Below are 22,054 nucleotides of genomic sequence, written 5' to 3'. Positions count from 1 at the left end.
TGTGATCGTGAGCCAGGTAGCCCTAGTGTAACCCTCTGCATGCCCCCCCCCCCCGCATCGTCCTCTGTCTTGGCTTGTGTCCAAGCAGAATGACAGCAGCTCGAGTTCAGTTCTCCTGCGCTGCGAAAAAAAAAAAAAGCCCAACTCGTCTCTCCGGGCGTCCCTGTCTCGCTCCGAGACGTCTCCCCTCGCGACTCGTGGGAGGAGGGAGAGAGTCGGGAGCGGCGAGCGAAGTCTTTGACAAAACAGACGCCGCCGGTGGCCGTTCGCCGTGCGGGCAGCTCCGAGCAGCTCCGAGCGTCCTCGGAGTCCATGTGGACCGGAGCCCACTCGTGTGCGTGGGAGCCTCGACCGTCGGGGGCAGGGGCGAATTGCGGCCGTCGGCAGAGCCCCGCGGTGGGAGGAAAGTTGACGTGTAGAAAGGTTGCGGGTGTCGAGGAGTGCGTCGTCTCGTGACAAGGCTAGGACCGGAGCACGGGCTGCTTATGCCTGCTCCCACCACTTCCCCGAGTAGACACCCTTTATCTTCTGCGCCTCGGTAGGAGCCTGGTCTCAGAAAACGACCCCGCTGATGTCATCAGAGTCATCTGGTCCGGGTCTTGGATATGACAGGCTTCCTTTGTTTTTTTACGAGCCTGGGGGTGTGGACTTTGCACTGCAGCTGATGATTTTTTAAATTTATTTATTTTTTCATTATCAGTGAATGTGCCAGCAACTCTCTGGGTTTGAAATGTTGGGAAACGGTGAGAAACCTGATCAGTGGCTTGTTCTCTCCGATCGACAGTCCAGAACCCAAAGGTATTCAGTTTACTCCCACCTGGGACAAAGCCAAGCGTCAAGTCCACACATCTGAGAACCCGCAACCAGCCAACGATAAAATCTGTTCTTTGTCTTTGCCTTCATAAAAACGACCGATATCATTATTATTTTTGTTGTTTATGCCTATAATAGGCAGCGACAGCGGAGAGTTGACAGGAAATGAGGAAGAGAGAGATGCGAAGAAAGGTCCCCAGCTGGACTCCCAACTGTGGACGTTGACGTTGACGGTCAGCATCTTAAACCCTAAACAATGGTCAGACCGAAGGATTAGAATTTCAACCGTAGTGGTGGCGGATCGGAAAACAGATTTTCGTGAAATCAGAACCCGTTTTCCAGCGGTGGTCGTTCAGTGTATTTGCATTCAGTATCTCCTCTCTACAGGCTAGTTTCCATTATTCGGTGCGGGGTCCACGAAGCGAGCGATCCAGGGTTCCCCCTCCGAACCCAGCCAAATTTCACACGAATTTCCAGCAGGTCGGCGAAAAGGAAAATGAAACTTAATGCTCGTTTCCGTCCACTCCCGCTGCGTGAGTACGCGTCGACCGACAAACAGCCGGTGGAGCCGATCCTCCAGTCGCCGCCGTTGAACCACCGCAGAGACGAGGTCGTTAAAAGAGCTGCGGTCGGAGCTCGGACGATGGAGAACCACCTGGAGAACGTGATGGAACCCTGACGTTACTGCTGGTTCCATGTTTTGATGTGAGGAAGGTTCCAGCCTCCTCACGGCTCCTCACAGACCCGACGGTTTCCTCTCTTCACTGGAGGCGACGAGCGACGTTTCAGTCGCTTCCTGCGTTTATTCACTGACACGTTGTCACATTTTGCTTTTATTGTTTTCTATCTCAGCCGAGCGTAAAAAACGTTTTGCAGTATTTCAAGTTTTTCTCTAATTTCCAGTCTTTCCACTCTGGTTTTCTTATGCACAAATTGAAAATGTGCACAGAACCAGTGGATGGAAAGGAGCTCGCTGACACCAGCCTGGCGGTTTTCTTAATACAGCTGTATCGAGTTACTGCTAATGCGAACCCAGCATTTCCTCCTACGTCAGGTTCAACAACTAAACAATTTTTAAACAGCTAAAATGCATTTTACTGCTGTTCACTCGTATCAGGTATCTCTAAAAAGTGAACCTTCCCTGAGCTGAGAAAAACACCCGTTTTCAGCTTCGTGACGATGCAGTTTCGGGCTAATCGGAGATTGTTCACGTGGCCCAAGGACGGGGAGAATTTTTCTCCGCTCACGAAGGGAGCGTTCGCTCCTTCAGATTTTCAGGATAACGAATCAGATTTGGAGATACATGGTTTTCATTGGACGGGGCGAGCGGTAACCAAAGTTGTCAGAGCAATGCTGTGGTGCAATAGTTGGCTCGGAGACGTAGCGGAGTCGTTGCGTAAGGTAGAAATACTCAAGCAGAGTACCCGTGCCTCGTGACTGTACTCGGGTACAGTCCTGGAGTAAAAGTACTAGCCTGCACGTTACGTGCCACCGCTGCTAAACGATTACTCCAGAAAGTAACCTGCAGATGAACTTCCTCTGCGAGCACGCTGGTTCGTGGATGGTGTCAGTGACAGGTCATTTACAAGATATCATAATTATCGCGTCAGTCAAAAAAGTTGACGCCCGTCGTCGCCTCGTGCGGTTCTCACCGAACGTCCCGTTCCGGCAGACTCGGTCAGGTCCACTCTGTGATTTTATTCTGAAAATCCAAAGCGACAGTTGGTCTCACAGTGCCGCCGAATGTCCCGTGACTGTTAATGAGGCCTTCCCCGCTGAGTTCAGTTTCACTAATTTCCCCATCACACACACAAACACACGTTAACGCGAAGCCCTCGGTCAGTTCTCAGCAGGCTTCAGTCTTCTAGTTAATCCCTGTCACTCCCGTCTCTGTGTACGTGGGCAAATGTTCGATCTGTAAATGCAGCCACTAACACACACACACACACACACACACACACACACAGACCTACCGTAGACACACACACACACACTCCGTATCACGCGCTGCATCACTGGTTTCATCTCACCATCGCTGTCTGTGTTTAATGAGATCACCCAGCGGAGATGTAATGTCACAGGGCAGGTTTGTGATTGTGTGTGGTTACGCGTTGTGTGTGTGTGTGTGTGTGTTTTGTTTTGTTTCTTTAATGCCTGCCTTGTGCCTGTGTATGAAGATAGGCTGGATCACTGCATGGTCTAATTTCTCGGGGTGAGAGCGATAATCTGCTAGAAAGACAGCTTGACAGCTGAGTAGAGATTCAAGAGCTCCAGCTGGGAAGCACAGCCAACTGCGGTTTCCATCCGGAGAGCAACATGGAGCTCTTTTATCGACCCACACTTCCATTTTGTTGTACCACTATCAACGAGGCATGTCTGCATACTTTAACAAAATCCAGATCTTCTCTCCCCTTCTCTCAAAAACTCATCTATCTTGTAATCTGCCTTTCTCCTCTCATCACATCACCTCTCCTGTTTCCTCTCCTGTTTCCTCCTCAGCTACCTTCCTCGGTTCCTCTTTCAGTCTTCCTCTGTTTTTCCCCTCCTCCCATTACTTGTGGGTGAGAGGAGAGAAAAGTGGAACTGGGGGGGGGGCAGATTAGATTGTTTCTTATGGATGAATAACCCTGGCCTAATTATGCAACTAGATCCGCAGGCCTCAAACTTTTGAGACTATTTTGTCAAGTAAGCATCAGAAGGAGACACTGAATGGGACAAAGCAAGGCTGAGGGAGAGAGAAACACGAGGGGAGGTTTGAGAAAGATAATATGAAACAGCAGGGGTATAAAGCAAAGTTGCTGTTCTTATCTGTTTAGAGTTTGTCCCAGAAATACGGTGAATCGGAATTCGGGCGGTCGAGGTCTAAATTGGAAGTTTTTAGAAATCATCTCCACCCTTTCATTTCCCCAAGATACTGTTATCCAAGGAGAAATCCGTCCTCATCCTCAAAGCATTTTCTCTAATAAGAGTAAGACATGAAATAACATCATTAAAGCAAAACGTAAGACATGTTACATGAGGCTTCAGAAACTCCGGGTGAAACAGGCTAAACAGAACACTTCTAATGCTGACTAACTCTGAAAGACTCGCCATGAACAGACCGAAAACCCTCGCTAGCCCAGCGGCACTAAGGTTCAAACGCAACTCCCGCGGAAAAACACTGTCTTATATTCACGTCGTCACGGTAATACTTCAAATTAAATGGACGAGATTTGTATTTCCTTCAAAAAGTCTAAACTGAGTCAAAATAAAAGCTGTGTAACCATTAACGGCCCAAGCGGAAATAGAACAGGAGAATATACATGTCAGCGTTACACTGGGCCACGTTGCATGATTGTTCATTAGAAACTGGAAGTGTGTATTTAAGGGGAGGAGGCGTAGATGAATGTAAAGTTGGTTTGAATTGTCTATAATTAAATAAATAAAAAATAGTAAGAAAGCTGTTGAGAAAATTCTGGCCATCTTGGCTCATTGGGTCATACTGCAAGATTTCAAATGTACTGGGTGGAGGACCAGATAAAAATGAATTTGGTTTTAAGGCTTTGGAGGAAAAACCATAGAAAACTGGGACAGACATCTGAAAAGCTCCCTTGGCCATTGCGGATGCGCTTTTAAGACGGTCCCTAACTTCACCTCCTCTATTGTCAAACGGCGCAGATAATCAGGCTTGAGTATCCGCGCAGGAGATTACATTCAACGGGATCTTATTCAGATTCGGCAATGAAGAAAAAACCTCATTGGAATCTGAAATGGAAATAAAACCTGTGCAACATCAGTCGAGCCTCGTCCTGCGGCTCCGCAACAAACCTGGAGACGGTCGAGAAGTTATTGAGGATGAATCCTGCCGAGCGTCTGAATACTGGACTTAAACCTACTTTGTCCTATTTCGCAGAAAAATGATCTGCACTTACACACACACACACACTCATGTGACACGCATCGTCCCGCGCGTTCATTCCGATTTTCTTGAAAGTCGTGTGACCGCGCCCAGGTAGCCGAGGATGTCATGTGGGACACCTTTTTGCCTGTTACTCCCCTCTTCCGATTGGTCATTGGTGTTAGTCTGATTGGTCCTGTGACCGAAACCCTCACCTTTTGTGACATTGAGTGAATTGATCCTGTGGATCTCGATACCACTGATGAAGGTAGCAGTGTGAGTCTGACGTTCGTTGTGTTGGGATGCGACTGAAAATAAAGCGGTGGGAACCTTTCTTATCCGTTCACGTATCCGTATTAATTTACATCCCTGTGAAATGGATCGTGCAGTTGATCTATGAATGCTATCTGATTACAACAAGCGCCGGCGGAATCAAAAGGCACGGCAGGTGGAACCGTTTGCGGAGACGCAGCAGGAAGAAAAGAGAAGAGAAGTGGTGCTTATGAGACAAAAGTAGGCGGGAACCAGCAGAAAGTTGGAGGTGACCCCATTTTAATCAGCAGCAGTCTTTGGCCCAGCAGCAGCAGCAGCAGCAGCAGCAGCAGCAGCGGAGCACAGGTGGGCTTAGCGGGGTTTAACCTTTCGTTTCCAGGAGAGCTCCTCAGAATATGAGCCCCTGATTAACATGATTACAGAGATCAGTGTGTTCTTAATGAAGAGCTAATGCTGTGTTTTCTGATAAAGTACATAGCTGCGGTCCAGGTTTAGAAGACCGAAGCAGTAGTTTAGCAGCTTTTATACTATTACCTGCATATTGTCTGTATGTTGCATTAGCGCACAGCTCTTTTGGAGGCATAATGGAAGTTAAATTGATTTCCTGCCGCACCTTCCAGGCAGCTGCCGGTCGCAGGTAACGCTGCTACAGCGTGAAACTCAACCTGCGGAGACTCAGAGGAGATAGAGGATCCATTGCAGCGTTAACATGGAGTCTACTTATCATTGAATTGTATTTGTAGTGTGAATTCATCAGCATAGCAAAATGCATTTTACATGCTACTAATTTACTTTGCAAGCTGCTTTTTGGAGGAAAGATAATTGCTGCCTGGATTTTCTTTCACTCAGTCCAAGAGGTGTCAAATCCTCATAACACAGACTTCAGCCCCGGAGCCACGTGTTGTTTGGTCTATCGAGTTAGAGATGCCCCGATCGATTTTATTGGCCCCGGTCCTGATCCGAGTTCTCTAAGCCTGGGTATCAATACTCATATTTACCCAAATTCTGATTAAATATATATCTGACACCCTGAGCCGTAGAGCTCCATTGTTGTTAAAAACTATTAAAACGCATCAGTGAGTCTCACTGTTGCTCTGGGTGACGAGTTCCTTCATCACCATGGACGCACACACTGGAGTTTATTCTGACTCAGTCCCGCACACACACACACACACACACGCCGTCCTGCTGCCAGAAATACTCACTACAGCACCAAATATGGATTCATCCGCTGCTGAAAATAGTCCCCAACAAATGCTCCTCTTCCTCTGAGCGGCTGCTTGAAACGATATATCTGTGAGTATTTTTAAAGATTCTCTCGTAGGAACCAATGAGCTGAGAGCAGCAGTTTTTCTCGTACAACCGTAGGAAAGCTGTTTGGCTCAGGGTCTTTGTCCTGATTCCTCTTTATTTTGGGGGTGTGTTGTGTGTTTATCCTTGTTTGTGTTTGCTGCAGCTGGAGGAGTGTAGACCCAGCACAGGCCGCTATCTCAATTAGCTCCTGGACTCATTAGGGCCACAAGTGAGAGCCGCCGCTTCTCGGTCTCTCACCCACTGCGACATATGGTCCGGGCTTCTGCAACAAATCTTACCAGAGACAGCAACATCTTAGTGAATGAATCAGAGTTGTGTGTGTGCGTATGGCGGGCGGAGGAGTCGGTCGGGGGGTTACGCGTCTCCCCTGGCGCCAACCTTCCTCTGAGCGTGGTGTTGACATCAAAAGAGGACCCATGAGTCGGTCTTACTGCCAGTGATGTCTCCGCCACAGCAGGCCTGCTTAGACCTCTGTGACACAGTGCAGCTGTTTAAAACAGTTTGAATGTGTGTGTGTGTGTGTGTGTGTGTGTGTGTGTGTGTGTGTGTGTGTGTGTGTGTGACTTGCCTCAGTATCCCGGATTATCCTCTGTAGGATGGCCGCGGGATTGCACGGATGCTGCTGACACTTCTCTACAATAGAAGCAATTAACTGAGGCTTAACTTTGTGTATGTCTGTTTTAAGCAATGGGCGTGTGTGTGTGTGTGTTCGTGCGTGTGCGTGTGTGTGTGTGTGTGTGTGTGTGTGTGTGTGTGTGTGTGTGTGTGTGTGCTTGCAGTTGAAACTAAACCAATCAGGTTTTTTTTGTCTGTTGTCCTTCTACATTCCCGGAACCTCATTTATCAAAGCATGCAGAGAACGTGTGTTAAATGTGTCTGTGAGCTAAACATGATTCGTCTGGAGGGAAGAACTTTATGCGAATTTCTCCCACTTGTTCTGTTCACGTTAAATGTGACAGTTAGGGGATTTCTGAGGCCGGTACTCATATCGGTGTTTGGGGAATTTTAAAAATCTGATAGCAGAGATCCCTTAGTTTTGTTCTTTGTTGTTTTTAAAAAGATAAAATGAGGAGCACGTTTTAAAGAGGAAAAATCAACTTGTCAGTGCCTTTTGGTGGAGAAACTATGAAATGGTGACAGAATCTCTAAATTAACCTCAAACCTAGTTCGGCGTCGCTGTACGGAGATTCCTCGGTCCCTGTCAACCAACATATACGCTGATAGCGATATATCTCATTAAGCTAATATTTGCCGATATATTGGCCAGGAAGAAACAGTGGGGTCCAAAAGGCTGAGGCCACTGTATCTGGCCAAGTTATTGGGTCTCACATATATTTTTACGCAGGGGACGATGAAAGCTCACCTACTCTACATCCATGTGTTTGTGCACAGGCTCATTTACGCACAAAAATGCCGAAAATGATGATGATGATGATTCTTATTATTATTAGGTTGATAAATAGGGCCCCTGCTTTGATGTCAGTATCCAACTGGTTCGGAAACTCTTCACAGTCCACGACGAGCCATGGAGGAAAAAAGGACAAGCCAAATCTCTTGTAATGATTCGTCGAGTCAGATCCATATGTAATGCCCGATTCCACAGGCGTACTTAGAAAAGAAAATTGAAAATGTTGTCCGTTTTTTGCTCAACAGCACATGATGAATTTTGATCCAAAGAGAGATTTGATACGGTCTGGGATTAGAGCGACAATTTGGATTTTCGTCCGACTGAGTTACACACACACACACACAAACTGCTCTTACACTTTGCCTTGTCAAACTCACTCAAAGCAGACTGGCAGAATCAAGTATGTCTGCAGCCAAGCCTTTTAAAAGGTTAATATTTCAGCTCCCATTTGCCTCAACGTTTACGCTGAGCCACCGCTCCGCTCCCTCATCTATCTGCCTTTGATGTGCCGAGTCCCACGGAAGTAGGTCTGACACGTTCCACCAACCGCATCTGTGTGTGCGATAATCCACGCCGCACGCCGCTCAGAGCGACGCTGACAGCCCTGCCTGTCGGGCTGTCGAGTCAGTGTGTTTGTCCCCCTCGAACCTCGACTCGAATAGGCCTGAGGCTGCGGGGAGGAGCTGAGCATTGTGGGATTTAAAGGATGTCTGGGCTCCAGTCTGGGCAGTGAGGTTCAATGTCGCGGCGCTGCTCCGCTCCCTGGTCGGGGGACTGATTGATTGATTGATTGGTTCCTGTCACGGGGTGTGCGGAGCCCTCGCACCAGCAAAGCCCCTCTGAGGTGTTGAGAAATTTATGGTGCGACAGTTGTGAGGGAGGAGGTAGGGTGAATTTAGAGCAAAGCCAGACCTCGACTTCCTGCGGAATGATGGCTGCCGGTCATGCTCTGAGGTGGAGGACGGGGGGTTGAGCTGCTGTGTAGATCCACTAAAACTGAAGCCGAAGCCGAAACCGACTTCTTCTTCCTACGTTTGCCAGATAGTTTCTCAAGCCCTAAAAAACATCACTAAAAAACTCAATCTGAGCGAGGCTCTGCTGTTGCCTGGGCACAATGAAAACATTGTTCAAACTGGATTCAGTGAGCCAGCTCTAGATAGAAAGGCAGAAAATGTCTGAGGGTAGAAGTTTTAAATGACTTGACTGTTGGTTTTGCATGGTTTTATTTTTGCTATAGATATTTTTTTTTTTTGATTGATTCCCTGCCTTGCAGGCAATCACTGCTTTCCAGTAATTTGTGTACAGAATGAAAATCCACTTGCAGAGACTTGAAATTTACTGGTGATAAGTCATCCATCACAGGCATCATTTTGTTGCCTTTATTCTTTCTATCAGAATTGTATTTTCACTGTCTTGCAGTTACTTGTGAAAACTGTGTCAGGGAGACTAAGAGCCTCATCTCTGTGAGGCTGTTTTGTGCTTTATTCTCATCTATTTGCTACTATTATTATGTCCATATTGGTTTTGTAACGCGCAACTCATCATGTTTTAACTGTTAAACTGCAGATGTTACACTGAGAACTCTGTGGTAGAGTAGAAAAAGGAAAAACGACGCGTCCTGAGCGGAGCGCTCCACTGACTTAGCGTTTCACTCCTATAAAATTGTCAGACTCACGAAGTACAATTTAGAAATAAAGATCAAAATCGATGCAACAGATCCAGATTTATCTTTTTTTATTCCACACTTTCTTCCTCCTCGTCAAAACCTGGTGCCTACATTACCCACGATGCAACTCGACCCCCGACACTTAGGCTGGAGATTCAGGTGTGTGTCATGCTAGAAGCAGCTATCGCAGCCTGTAGCCAGCAGCAGAGATGAGGAGCGGGCTACCCAGGTCTGGTCAGCTCGCTGCTTTCTAACTCCCCGGCCCCATTATTTTTTTTTTTACTTTTTTCAAACTCGCAGTCTTCGGACCCGACCACCGCTGACTCAGGTGACATCACCTGAGGACATTCATCGGCGACATTGCCATCCATGCAGAGCCATGCCACTGCCATTGCTAAATAATAATAATATATATATATATTTTATTTTAAAGTTCTTGGTACCACATCTGTGATTTGACACTTGGTTGCTGAAAAGCACCCACAGATGTTGTAAAAGGCAAAATCAGTCACGTTGCTGCTCAACTCCAGTCTCCAGTGAAATATAACCTCCATACATGTGAGACGTTTTGCCGGTTGACACTGTTATCGTCCTTAACAGCCCGATTCTGTCGTCACCTTGTGGATCTCCTGAACCGTGATCAATTCTTACTGAGCTAGCATCTGCCTTTTGATGATTTACTCAGAAAGGCCTGGATAGGCGCATCGCCGCTGGGCATTTCTGAAAAATAGAGCAGGTCATCGATCTACGCTAAGGTCAGGTCTGATTGATCAGAGCCCTAAAGTGGAATATTTTTTTTATGACACATTTTATGAAAATAGCTCCTCACTAGAACGTCCTACATAAAGCCTGTAACGGATAGAAACAGATAGAGTCAACCTCTGCTCTCAAAAGACATATGAACCCTCTGCTTTTAGAGCACATTTACTATTCCTTACCGTAAAAGCTGCAGTGATGCGCTCAGGTTGGTGTTTTTATAGCTGAATCACACTGTGGAAAATAATTCTTATATCAAAAGATAAATAGAAAAGAAAAAAAAACGTCAGGCTTCGTTGTTAATTACGGTGTAATGCCGCTGAAAATGCTACATATCTGGGTTTTTAACACACAATAGTACGTTGTGTGTTTCTTTAGCACCGTGCACTTGTATTTCTTTTCTGCCTCATAATTTATGACAGAACGCTCTCCATGTTGACATTTGGGACACGGCCACCCAGAGGTTCGCGCTAAAAGCATTCCTCCTTCTCTTCCTCGACTCCTCTCAGCTCTGCTCTCTGCCCCCCTCCACATCTGATGTGGCTGGCGAAGAGATACGTCCAACCTTTTTTCTTCTGTCCGTGAATTAAAAGCACAGATGCCCGCGTACCCGCGACGGGCCCACGAGACACGCCGTCGAACACACACATTCACGCGCGCACGCTGCGCGACAGTGAGCTATGAGTTCACGCCACCAGGAGATTTTTCGCTAAACCACTTTCTGATGAGGCGCCGCGTACAAAGAGTTTATAAGCTGTCGTTAATGGATTTATTGCCGAGAATAAACAATTTGCTAACACTTTATAGATCAGTTCTGAGTAGTAATAATTTGAACACCTTTTAGGTTTGCCAGGTTGTGGTACGTCCTCCAAACCAGCACCATGCTTTTCTTTATGGCTCTTAAATTCATTAGCTAGACCTCTGGACGGTTTGACCACTTATCCTCTGGAGAAGAGCTGCAAGGACGTCTGGACCAAAATCCATTTAGAAGCTGATAATAAACATTTCTAACTAAACATTTAATGGAATATTGTAGAACCATTCGTTAATGGTTTATTACAGTTTATAGGCCGCTGATTAACTTTTGCTGATGACTTATCGCACACTGAGAAAGCCATTACCCGTGATTAATGACTGACTCACATTTCTAACTGCAGGCCTGATGGCTTGGAGGGATCTCGCCAGTGAATTTAGGTGCTAGCACGGCGACGAGCCGGGCGAGGTCGCTGGGGGTTTTAATCAAAACGCTGCTCAAGCGGGAGAAGATTGTCGAGGAGGACGAATTTCAGCGGCGGTTTAATCCACATGTGGCGCCCCAGTGAGAGTCTTTGGCAGCAGGACGGGGGGGTGCGCGTGGGACCGGGTCAAAATGAACTACGGCGGTGTGTGTTGGTGGAAGTGAAGGAACGTGGCGCCCAGCGCAACAGCGTGGCTCACTGTTTTGAGTCGTTCCTGGACAACAATGCCGCTCTATGGCGCAGATGAATAAGAGATGTCAGCCTTTGATACACATACAACACTTGTTAGTAGACAGACTCATTAGCAGTCTTGATCATGTCGTGGGATTTACATGGGGCAGTAAGAAAAATAGGGAATATCAGCGGATTCATCCTTTAAGGATCTAAAAATAAAGAATTGTGCTGACAAGATAGATTTATTGGGAAATCAAATCCAGTAGAAAATAAAAGTGGTAAATTACAGGGAATTCCAGTTTGTTACAACTCGGGTCTTTTCTCATTCTTTTCTCACCAAGTTAATTGCTGAATTCCGGGTACGTTATTGTACCTACTGCAGTTGCGTGCGCACGGTTCTCCTGTCCAAGCAATGAAGGGTTATTACCAACATTTCATGAGCATTCACTTTCAAATTCACCTCGAATTAAAGTCCTTGTAAAATCCGCATCACACGTTGACTTGTTTCCAACCTGTCCGAGGGTCTGACTGCTCGTGTTTCTTGCCCCAGTGGACTTTGTCGTAGTGGTGGCTTCGTGTTTCCATCCTCAGCTCGGGAATCATGGCCAGAACTATAAAAAATAAGGGCCAAGTTGTAATAAGCTTGAATTCTCCTTTAAGATAATCATGGTAATTTCATTAAGGTTGTCTGAAATTCAGCTGAGTGGATTCTATTAGATCAGAGTCCTGCTCTCCCACCAGTCCCTGCTTACAACTCCATAACCGTAACTGCAACAAAAATCAAGCATGTTTCGCTGCGCGAATAACCGACCAGAGGCACGTCTCTGCAAACAGGTGCCCTGGTTTTCATCATTTACTGGAATGAATGGAAAGCGGTGGCTGACCTGAACGTCAGGAGGTAAACAGCAGTGATGTAAAATCCATACAGTTTGCAGTTATTACGCAAAGCCACCGGTGCTTTCAAATCACAATCAACTAAATGGAAAGTCTCCATTGATGTGGATGTCTCATGAAGTGGAAACGCAGCAAGATTCCCAGTCTGCGGAGAGCTAGAGCTGTCGGTTTCCTCTGGCATCAACTGGCATGACTTTCCTCTATCACCCCCCCCGCTCCTAACTGGAGGCCGGCGGGAGTGTGAGGAGAGTTTCAATGACTCGTGGCTGTGAGTGCACTCACATAGCGATGTTTCTGCTCAGCCGAGCGGCTAACAAACGTGTACATGTCAGCACAAACACACACACACACTGGTATTACTGCAGCATACTTTTAGGAACTTCATTGACTGTATTCATTCCCTAACCATTTCCCCTAATCCTAACCTTTACCACCGCTACCTCTGACATTTCCACGTAATCCTGTCCTAATTTTAGCCTTAAACCCACATCGAACTCTGAAGCAGCCCTGAAAGAGAAGTGAAAAGGCGCTGATTTGGGAATATTTTCCTCTTCCTCCTTTCTTTTTGAGAACATTTAATCCTCCTGAGGATTAAATGTTTTTCTAGTGGGGAGACACACGGAGCAATAGAGCTGTGGCAGCAAAGAGCGCACTACTTAAAAATCTTTTTCTACTTTTCTGTGTATTCATTCCTGGTGCATTCACAAACAGTCACACCTCATTGCCTCAAACACAAAGCAAGAGACGCCGTCACGCTCGTCCCGGGGCCAGCCAGTTGCTATGACAAACATATTTCTACAACGCAATCGCGGCTGTGTAATGTGAGTCTCAGTCATCCCAGAAGGTGCTGACAGTCATCGTTCTGTCACCGATGTCCATCTGTGAGCTTTGGCACAACAACTGTAGCCAAGCGTCGCTGCAAATACGGTTACAATGTGCAACAAGTGCCCACAAATGTTTGTGGGATCGTCTCATTTTTAAATCATGTGAACATTATATTCCTAATCCTGATTCCTAATTATTTTAAAATAATATATATATACATTTAACTTTGGTTATTTTAAGTCTTAAAACCTTTAGTCACTTAAATAACCAAAGGCAACCAATTCAGTGAAAATGTAAAACCTTTCTGTCATTGCCAGAGCTGGCAGAGGCCACTGCATCTCCGCGACAGATGAACACATCATGGTGTTGTGTTGTTACAATTCTTTAAACCAATCAGAGTCATGAAGGTGAGTTATCTCACTGTTATGTTACCGGAACACTATTGGAAAAAAGGGGTCACGTGACGCACAGAGTAAGCCAAAGGCATCAGTAGGCTTCTGCATTGTAGCCAACCGCTGGCTTGTCCACTTTTATACGGGAAAAAAGACTTGAAAAATTATTCAAACTTTCTGCAGCACAGAGCTGAGAAGCTTGTTAATCAGCCCACTGTGTCCATCCCGTCACCTCCGTTTAGTTTAAATATAGAAAAATATCAAATGAATGCAAAAATTTATAGTGTAGATACGATAAAGACTTGTGGCAGGCTCACCATAACCATAACCTAGCCTGAGAGCTAAAGTCGCATTCACACAGTGTCGGCATAACGGGAAGAACGGGAAAAAAGGCCCGTTAGTCCGACTTGGGAGCGTTCACACATTATTCCGAGGTAAATAGCCCCGGTGCTAACCTTGAGGTCACAGCAGATAAACAGCCCAAACGAGCCACTTTTGTTGTGTCACGTATTTGTAGCAAGTTTGATACCAAGCGAAACCAAATCCAAACAAACAGCGCACAGCTCCTATAAAATGAGCTGAACGGATTGCATTTAGTGTTAATCCCGTATTTCACTTTCATATAACCGCCATCGATGCTGCATTTGCAGCAAATCTGCCAACGGTTTGGTGACACGTCTGTAGTTCCTGACTCGGCGTTACCAGTCGGGGGCTGCTCGTAGTTACGGTTTAAAATATATCGCCCCGCCACTCAAAGGGGAAACAGACGTCAACACGACACCAGCGGCAGTGCAGGTCGGGCCAGTCCCTGGAGAGTCTCTTGCTCTGACATACCTTACCTTATAAAGTTGTTATGGCTAATCACAACTTTATTAGCAAATAATTGCATACTTATAGATCCAGCAGACAGGGAGCAACATTAGCATCCGTTCGGAGTCGTGTTTCTAGCAATACGACTACTGTAAGTCCGCTATTCGTCTTTCTTTTTGCTCTGGTTTGGTCCCCACCAACTCCTGTGGGAAATGTCTGGCTGTCTGGCTGTGTAGGTTTTTACACGAGCAGTTGCTAACTTTGTCTGCCGTTTGCTGCTGCAGGGAATCAGGTTGATGAGAGCAGTGAGAATGAATTTGACAGTAAACGTGCCATAAAGTTTGTGGGCTAGCATCACTACAAGCGACCCCCGTGTGACCTTACCTCATAGTAAATGGATTAAATTTTAATCTAAAAATCGATCAATTGAGCTATTTCAGTCAGTAAAGTCAGAGAATTAACTGTGCCGAGCCTCCTGTGGATACCAGCCCCAGTGTAGCTGCACCAAATCTTCTGAACATTGTCCTCTAACAGCCAGCTCCTACAAAGTGACTCACTGTACAAATCCAATTCCTTGTAAGAAACGTTCCATCATTAGCATGTAGTTTTATTTGGCAGGAAAAGCACAACTAATAATTAATGAAGGCTTTGCTCCATGTACGTGTCTCAGTAACTCTTGTCAGTGAGCCAGCGTGCACAGCAGCCGGGTCATGCAACGAGTACGTCTAAGTGGAGCCGCTGTTGATGTCATCGGTTACACCCGTGCCTTTCCCGCTGCAGTGCGACGCTGGTAAAAATGTCTGCCAGCCCGATCTCACATCTAGTTCACATTAAATGTGTAGGAGAAAAACCCTGCTCGTTATAAACCTGGACAGGGAACCTGATTTTCAGCAGTTGAAGCCAAATGTGCACGAGCCCAACACTTGTACACGCTGTCACCCGGCACTCTAACTGCTATAGGAAGAACCAAACTGGATTTTTGAGGCAGAGAGTTTAAAAAATCTGATAAAAATATGTATTGGGAAATGTTTTGTTTTTGTTCATTGTTTTTTTTTTTTCTTCTACAGTTTTTTACTTTGAGAGCAGACGTGAAGTGAGGTGGAGATTAGGGTTGAGCGTTTACCGTTTTTGGCTCTTTCTGGTTTTATTTTTTATTTTTATTTTTTTTTACATTTTTCTTCAGACTATCAAAAATATTTTCCCTGCGTTTTTTTTAAATCAACTAAAAGCAATGACATTTTGTGAGCAGTACTTTTTAAGAGAAGGACGACGGCCGCGTTTTTTGCATGCTTGTTATTTGTGGTGACTTAGGTGACATGACTGATCCGTGAATTGTTTTTAGAGCAAGTGGAAACAGCTTCAGCCTGATGAAGGCAAGATGACTGAAATCTTTCGGTGAATTGAGGATGGTGTATTGGAGATGTGAGACATGTGGTTTTTTTTGTTTTTTTTTTACCCAAACATAAAATTTTTGATGAAATTTCCTTAAATTTCTTTGTTTTGTGTTTTTTAAAGAATTGCGAACAAGATACGTAGTGAGCGGGACATTTTACAGCTGAATAATAAACTTGTCAGTGGCCTCTAGTGGACAAAGGATGTAATAGCACTACATTTTATTAGCTACCGGGAAACAGACGTGTGGTATTTCTGCGCTGGCAGCTGACATATATATACGCCAATGCTGAGATACCTGTGAACATCTAATATCAGTGTAATATAATATCAGTCTGCATTCAGTCGCGCCTAGTTCATGAAATGTTACGAATGATTGTGGGAAAAAACAGAAAAAGTAATTTCAGAAATGTCAGAGACCATAAAAAGTGCATTTTTCACTGTAGTACATGCTGTTGAGGGGTGAAAAAAGGAAAGGACACCCACCTAGAATAAAGCTCTGGGGTTGTTGTGCTACAATCCAATGGGGAAAGAAGTTTATATGGCTGAGCAACAGGATTTATTGCCCATTAATCATATGTGTTCACCAAGGGAGAAACACAGAGGCAGTGACATGCCGTGTCCTTACGCAGAAAAAAAGAGTCATAGAGGCTGCGACCGTGGAAAACAAAAGGGATGGGAAAACGGAGAGGAAGGGTAAAAGTGAAGTTGACAGGATGGTGAGTGGAAGGAAGCGAGGGAAGCACAGCTGCACCAACAGGCTGGTCATGACTTGGGTGGTGGTGGTGGTGGTGGTGGTGGGGTTGGATGAGGAAAACGATGGAGAGGATGGTGTGAAGGAGAAACATCCCACAGATGATGCCATCTGTTCAACTAGGCTGGTCATGCCTGGCTGCAGTAGCACCTGCCTCTGACACCACACACACACACACACTCACCAGCTGAGCCTTTATGGCATGGAACCATGATGTTAGAGCATCGATTTTTGAGCCTTAAGCAGAGGCAGCGCTGATTTTTCACAGGTGTCGCGGGCGTCTGAACGCAGCTTTACTGGGGTTGTGTATCTCTCCCTCTCGGACGATTAAAGTTTCATATCCAGATTTACATTTGTAACGACACAATACGCTGTGACTCGGCGCTGTTTCAGTTCAAATGAGCTCAGTCAGACTTGATATTTTCACCTTTTTTAATAATCAGACAATGCCGAAAAAAGTGGTCTATGCGCATCTGCATGCAGACAGGTGTGCAGGAGATCAGCTTGTTTACGCTGCCCGAAGAGAGTTTCTTGACCGAAACATCACTACTTAATGAATTTATCTTACCTTTTTTTCAATACTATTCATTAGGGGGCCAAAGTTGTACAAAGAAAGTGCAGACACAAGTCTGTACGTCCTCAGTATGCACTGTTTAAAAGAACCTGATGTATTTATTAAACCGTTTGTTTTGGGATTGAAGCTGTGGGCAGGTGCTATTTGCCTACCACTGGGGTAGAAAGTGTGTGTCGGAGCTGATTTTTTTTTTTTTTTGAAACCCTACTTTTTAACGATAAAAATCTGACTAAAATAACTGAATTATATCTTAGATTTTTTCTTCCAATACTGAATCAGGAATACTCTAGGAAATGACATCTTCTGCCCCGCCAACAACGGTAAATATGGGCAGGGATACGGTGGAAAACCCCATGGCTGGTCTCCGAGGAGGATGAATTCTTCACTGAACTATTGCTGTCTGGATGCCGTCTCCCTTTATATAACAACATCTATTTAATCAGGTAGTCTCACTGAGATCGAGGTCTCATTTGCATGGGAGACCTGAGCACAGCAGAAGAAATAAACACAGCGATAAGACACACGACAAATCTTCCCCGTCCGTTTTAAATAACGCTGTACGGGCGCGTGTCCCTCTAAGTGAAACGCCACATGGCTTCAGTAACCGGGAGGAGATGGGGCCAGTTGAAGGTTGTTTCTTTCCCGCAGAAACATAACATACAGCTCCAGAGTTAAGTCATAAGTCAGGGACAAAGAAACTAGATCACACAAATGGTCGTAACCAGAAATAAAGAGTTGACGGGAGATCAGATGAGCTTCAGGAAGTCTTCCGGCAGCTCGTTTCTGCTTTTTGAGTAAAAGAATGTGAAAATGAAGCCATTTAATCTGGGGCCATTTGTAAGAACCATTAACTGCTAACGCCAGCATTTCTTGCTCTGTGTTAACTGCGCGTATCGCCCTCATAAGATTTCAGGCGGGGCCGTGCACGTTAGCTCCTTTCATTGCGCGGATGCTGTGGATGACTTGAAGTAGGAACACGACTGGGGGAGCACGATGAGCGGGCACACTAGAAGCACAGCACCGCAGAGAGAGCGTTATCTGGGAAGATCGATTTGTACGGATTTCATGAAACATTTGGGTCCGGTCTGCGGTTGTGTATCGATGTACCCGGATCCTCTTGCATCAGTCTCCCAGCTCCCGTCGGTTCATCTTCACATCTCCTGTCCTGACAGTGGTACTCGATGAGGGCTGTTTAAAAAAAGTCACAGTCAAAAACTTCAGTTCCCTCTGACCTGGTTGGTACTTTTGGTGTTTTTAAACCCCAGTTTGGTTTTTACTGGCGCTCATTTCCTGTTAACTGATTTTCCAATCAGCCGGGTTTAATGAATGAACTTTAATTAGCTCGCTTAAGAAGTGCTACCACCGCTCTTTTGCGTCATCAGGTGAAGGACGTTGTTATTTATTCCTTAAATTCATTCATCCCTGATGTGGGACATTAGAAAAAGCATACTCACCGGGTTACTCAGTTTTAATTAGGCTGCGAGCATTTAACATCTGTGTACGTGAAAGCGTGAACTATACAGATGCTCGTGTGCAGGTAACTCGTTTACACTGCATCTGCGTGCATATGAGTAGGCAGGGGAATATCTACATGCTCCCCTGCTCCGAGGTCATCGTTGATTTGGTCGGGTCGATAGTAGCTCTGCTTCCAGTTTCAGGTCATTCCGCTCGCCGACCCCGGGCGCAGTTCAAGCGTCAGCGCGAAGATAACATCGATTGGTGTGTGTGTGTGTGTGTGTGCGCCTGCGTGTGTTGGCACTCGTCACTTATCACACTGGAAATCATTAAGTCGGTGCAGTGTGCTAGCCCAGCGCCTGGATTTGAGAGGCCTACACATCTGAGGTCACCACTGCTGCGTTTTTTACCACAGTCTGGCTTCCAGTGGCTTCGTCCAATTACCAGTGAACCTTTTATAGTTAACACCGGGCCACACCGACGGTCAAGTTGTCCTAGTATTTAAAACAAGTGTCTCCTAAAGGATAATTATTGCCCCTGGGATCTTTATTTTTTGTAGTTTCGGCCATTTTTTTTTGATGATAATAGCACTGTTGCTGGTGAGACCTGGGAAAGCGTTGCTAGATTGACACCACTTAAAAAAGTCCGACGCTGCAAGGTACACGACAGGCGATCTGACGGGTCATAAACAAACCCCCAGGTCTGTCAGAGTTTTGTGGAGGATCATTCATAACCCGAACTCTCTGATGTAAACATCCGTCACAAAATTTGGACAGGCTTCCGGGCTCAACTTTGTCCCTATTAGCTGTATCTGTTCGTGCATTTTTCAGTTTTTCCTGTGCAGCGAGGTACTTTTGCAGGGTGTGGACCGGTATGTTGAAGCCTGCGGGCTAAGCCGACAGGACGCGCTGGCATTGACTTGAAGTAAAGCAAGCCTCGTTTTACCAACGGTCATGTCGCACCGGAATTTAGAACGGTGAGATGCTGCGTCAAACTCGGTTCCTTTCAGAGATCACGGGTTCGCTTGTTGGGCAAAGTAAATCATAAAATTCACTCGCTACTGCACCGACTAACACCCAGCCCCTTGAGCCACAGCTTTCCCAAAGACCCTTCGGACGGATTTCACTGCGCCACTTTCTCGAGTTTCTGTGTGGCCAGCAGAAGCTGGGGGGTGGTCAGGTGTTTTCAGCACGTGCGATCACACCTAGCCTGAGACTAGACTCCTACTCTTCCGTCGTTGGCAGTCGGGTTGATCAGCAGCAGAAGCAGCAGGACCAGTGCGAGATCGTCGCTGACACTTTCAGTTTTACCCGCAAATAAGTGTTGACTTCTTTACAACCTGTCTCATCTTCTGACTGCTTGTGTTTTTTGACCTGTTGCACTTGTTTTTTGTGATGTCTCCGCTGCGAGATCTCAGCTATTGCTTTGTCGAATACGGCCAGACATTATCCTGTAAACGGAGGGATTCAACAAGCGTCGTACCTACCAGATGAGATACGCTTGCAGCAAAACCTGTTATTCCTGCAGCTGAAATAAAAACCTGACCTTTCTTTTTAGTGCAGCCAAAAACTGTCTGTGATAGCCTGCGCAATATTCAGACAGCTGAGTCGTGCTGCGTGTGTGTGTGTGTGTGTGTGTCTGTCTGTCTGTCTGTGTGTGTGTGCATGTGTGTGTGTGTGTGTGTGTGTGTGTGTGTGTGTGTGTGTGTGGTTATCACAGTGAGTCTCCATGGAGAACGGACATGGTAGACGGGGAATGTATTCCAGATACAGTTGCTGCCAGTCTCGGGTCTGATAAAGCACTTTAAACAGCCACCAGCTCCTAGAATACAAATTAAACAGAGCAACAAAGAAAACAAAAAGATGAGTTTTCTCCCGGTATTTCAGTGCAGTGGTTCAGGCTCACAAACACACACGCGCACACAGAAGCCAAAAGAAGCACATTTTCATTGTTGTCAGGCTCCCTCTCTCCCATCTTTTGACATTACTTCACACCCTTAGACTTGATTGTATTGGAGGGGCAATGAAAGTCTGCAGTCACTGAGGACTATTGAATTCTGCCTCCATCTCAGTCTTTTTCTCCTTTCACAACAGTCATTCTGCTGTGAGCTCAAGCTCTCCTCTCCTCCTCAGTCAAATAAACACACACACACATACACACACAGTCGCCTTTGTTTTTCTTCTTCAGTTACTGGTTAATTTGTAAGAAACAGCCCCCCACACACACACACACACACCAGGCACTAAATGCTGCTAATAGGGTGATGTTTTGAGCACTGCTTCAGAAATACGTAGTGTTCGGGGCGAAGACATGTCAGTGAGGCACGTTTGTGTGTATGCACCTGCAAATGGAGCCAAGACAGGGACGTGCTGAAAAGGCAATGAACGGTTAAATGAAATTTCTGGCACCTAAAAGTCCTGGATTCAATCGTCCATCTGATAACAAACCACATCGACGTTGACGAAACTGACTGCATCTCCCGTTCGCTCGTGCCACAGTTCATTTCCTGCACAGTCAGGGAATTCAAAAGCGGCAACATAATGGTCCCCAGCTCCCAGACTGGCACTTCTCACCACGAGTGGACAGTTCCTTTTATGAAATGAAACAAAAGAGGCATGATTGTGATCACCAGCGTCACTTTTGGATGTGGTCAGGAACACTTAAGTCCACATAGAGCTGGACAGAAACTAAATGGATCAGGCCCAGTTTCTCACCCCTAACTGGTGGCACCCGATTCATTTTAGAATCGGGCTCCATTTCCGCAGGATCGGCTTTTGTCTGACGTTCAGTGTGAGGAGGGTCACATCATCCAATTAATGATTAGAGATCTGGCTGTCGGACGACTGAATGCATTTCTTCTAGGGGAGAAATTTGGGCCCGATTGTGCTGCAATCTGTGCAGTTCCCCCCGTTTGATGTCCCACATGGTCACTATCAAAGGATGTTTTATAGCGGAGCAAGCTTGTCTCAGCATCACTGGAGAAGTGATTAACTAAATTCAGAATCAATTAATTTAATGCTTTTTTTTACGACCATCTTTTGGTCAATAAAACATCAGAAAACCGTGAAAATGCCCGTCGTGGTTTTACAGAGCCCAGTGTGGGGCCAACAAATGTCTTCTTCTTTTGTTTGTTTGTTCGTTTCAATTTACCATAACCATAAAATTAACAAGCTGAAGCATCAAAAAATCCCTTGAACAATTTGATGGATTATCAGACTAGTTTCTTATTAATTTTATGCCGAGACGCAACTCTCCTGTTTGATTAAAAAAAACCTTTTTTGATTCGTCAATGCATAAAACAGCAACAACTCTGCGACTGGCTGAACAAACCGAGGCCGAGCAGGAAGCGGTGACTGACGAACGCACAGCGTTAACGAAAACTGTGCCGTGCTCATCTTGAATAAGCTGCATAAGAACACCGAGGGACTGCGTAGGAGTG

At 45.8% G+C, this 22,054-nt stretch overlaps 1 protein-coding gene across 1 annotated transcript in view; it reads left to right on the top strand.

Annotated features, from left to right (window-relative positions):
- LOC120805952 (seizure 6-like protein) overlaps positions 1-22,054 on the top strand; it is a 57,403-nt gene that overhangs the window by 112 nt on the left and 35,237 nt on the right. The gene's annotated exons all lie outside the window — the stretch shown is intronic.

The sequence above is a fragment of the Xiphias gladius genome, chromosome 20, assembly GCF_016859285.1.
Source record: "Xiphias gladius isolate SHS-SW01 ecotype Sanya breed wild chromosome 20, ASM1685928v1, whole genome shotgun sequence".
NCBI lineage: Eukaryota > Metazoa > Chordata > Actinopteri > Istiophoriformes > Xiphiidae > Xiphias > Xiphias gladius.
This window is presented reverse-complemented; position numbering and strand designations above follow the sequence as displayed.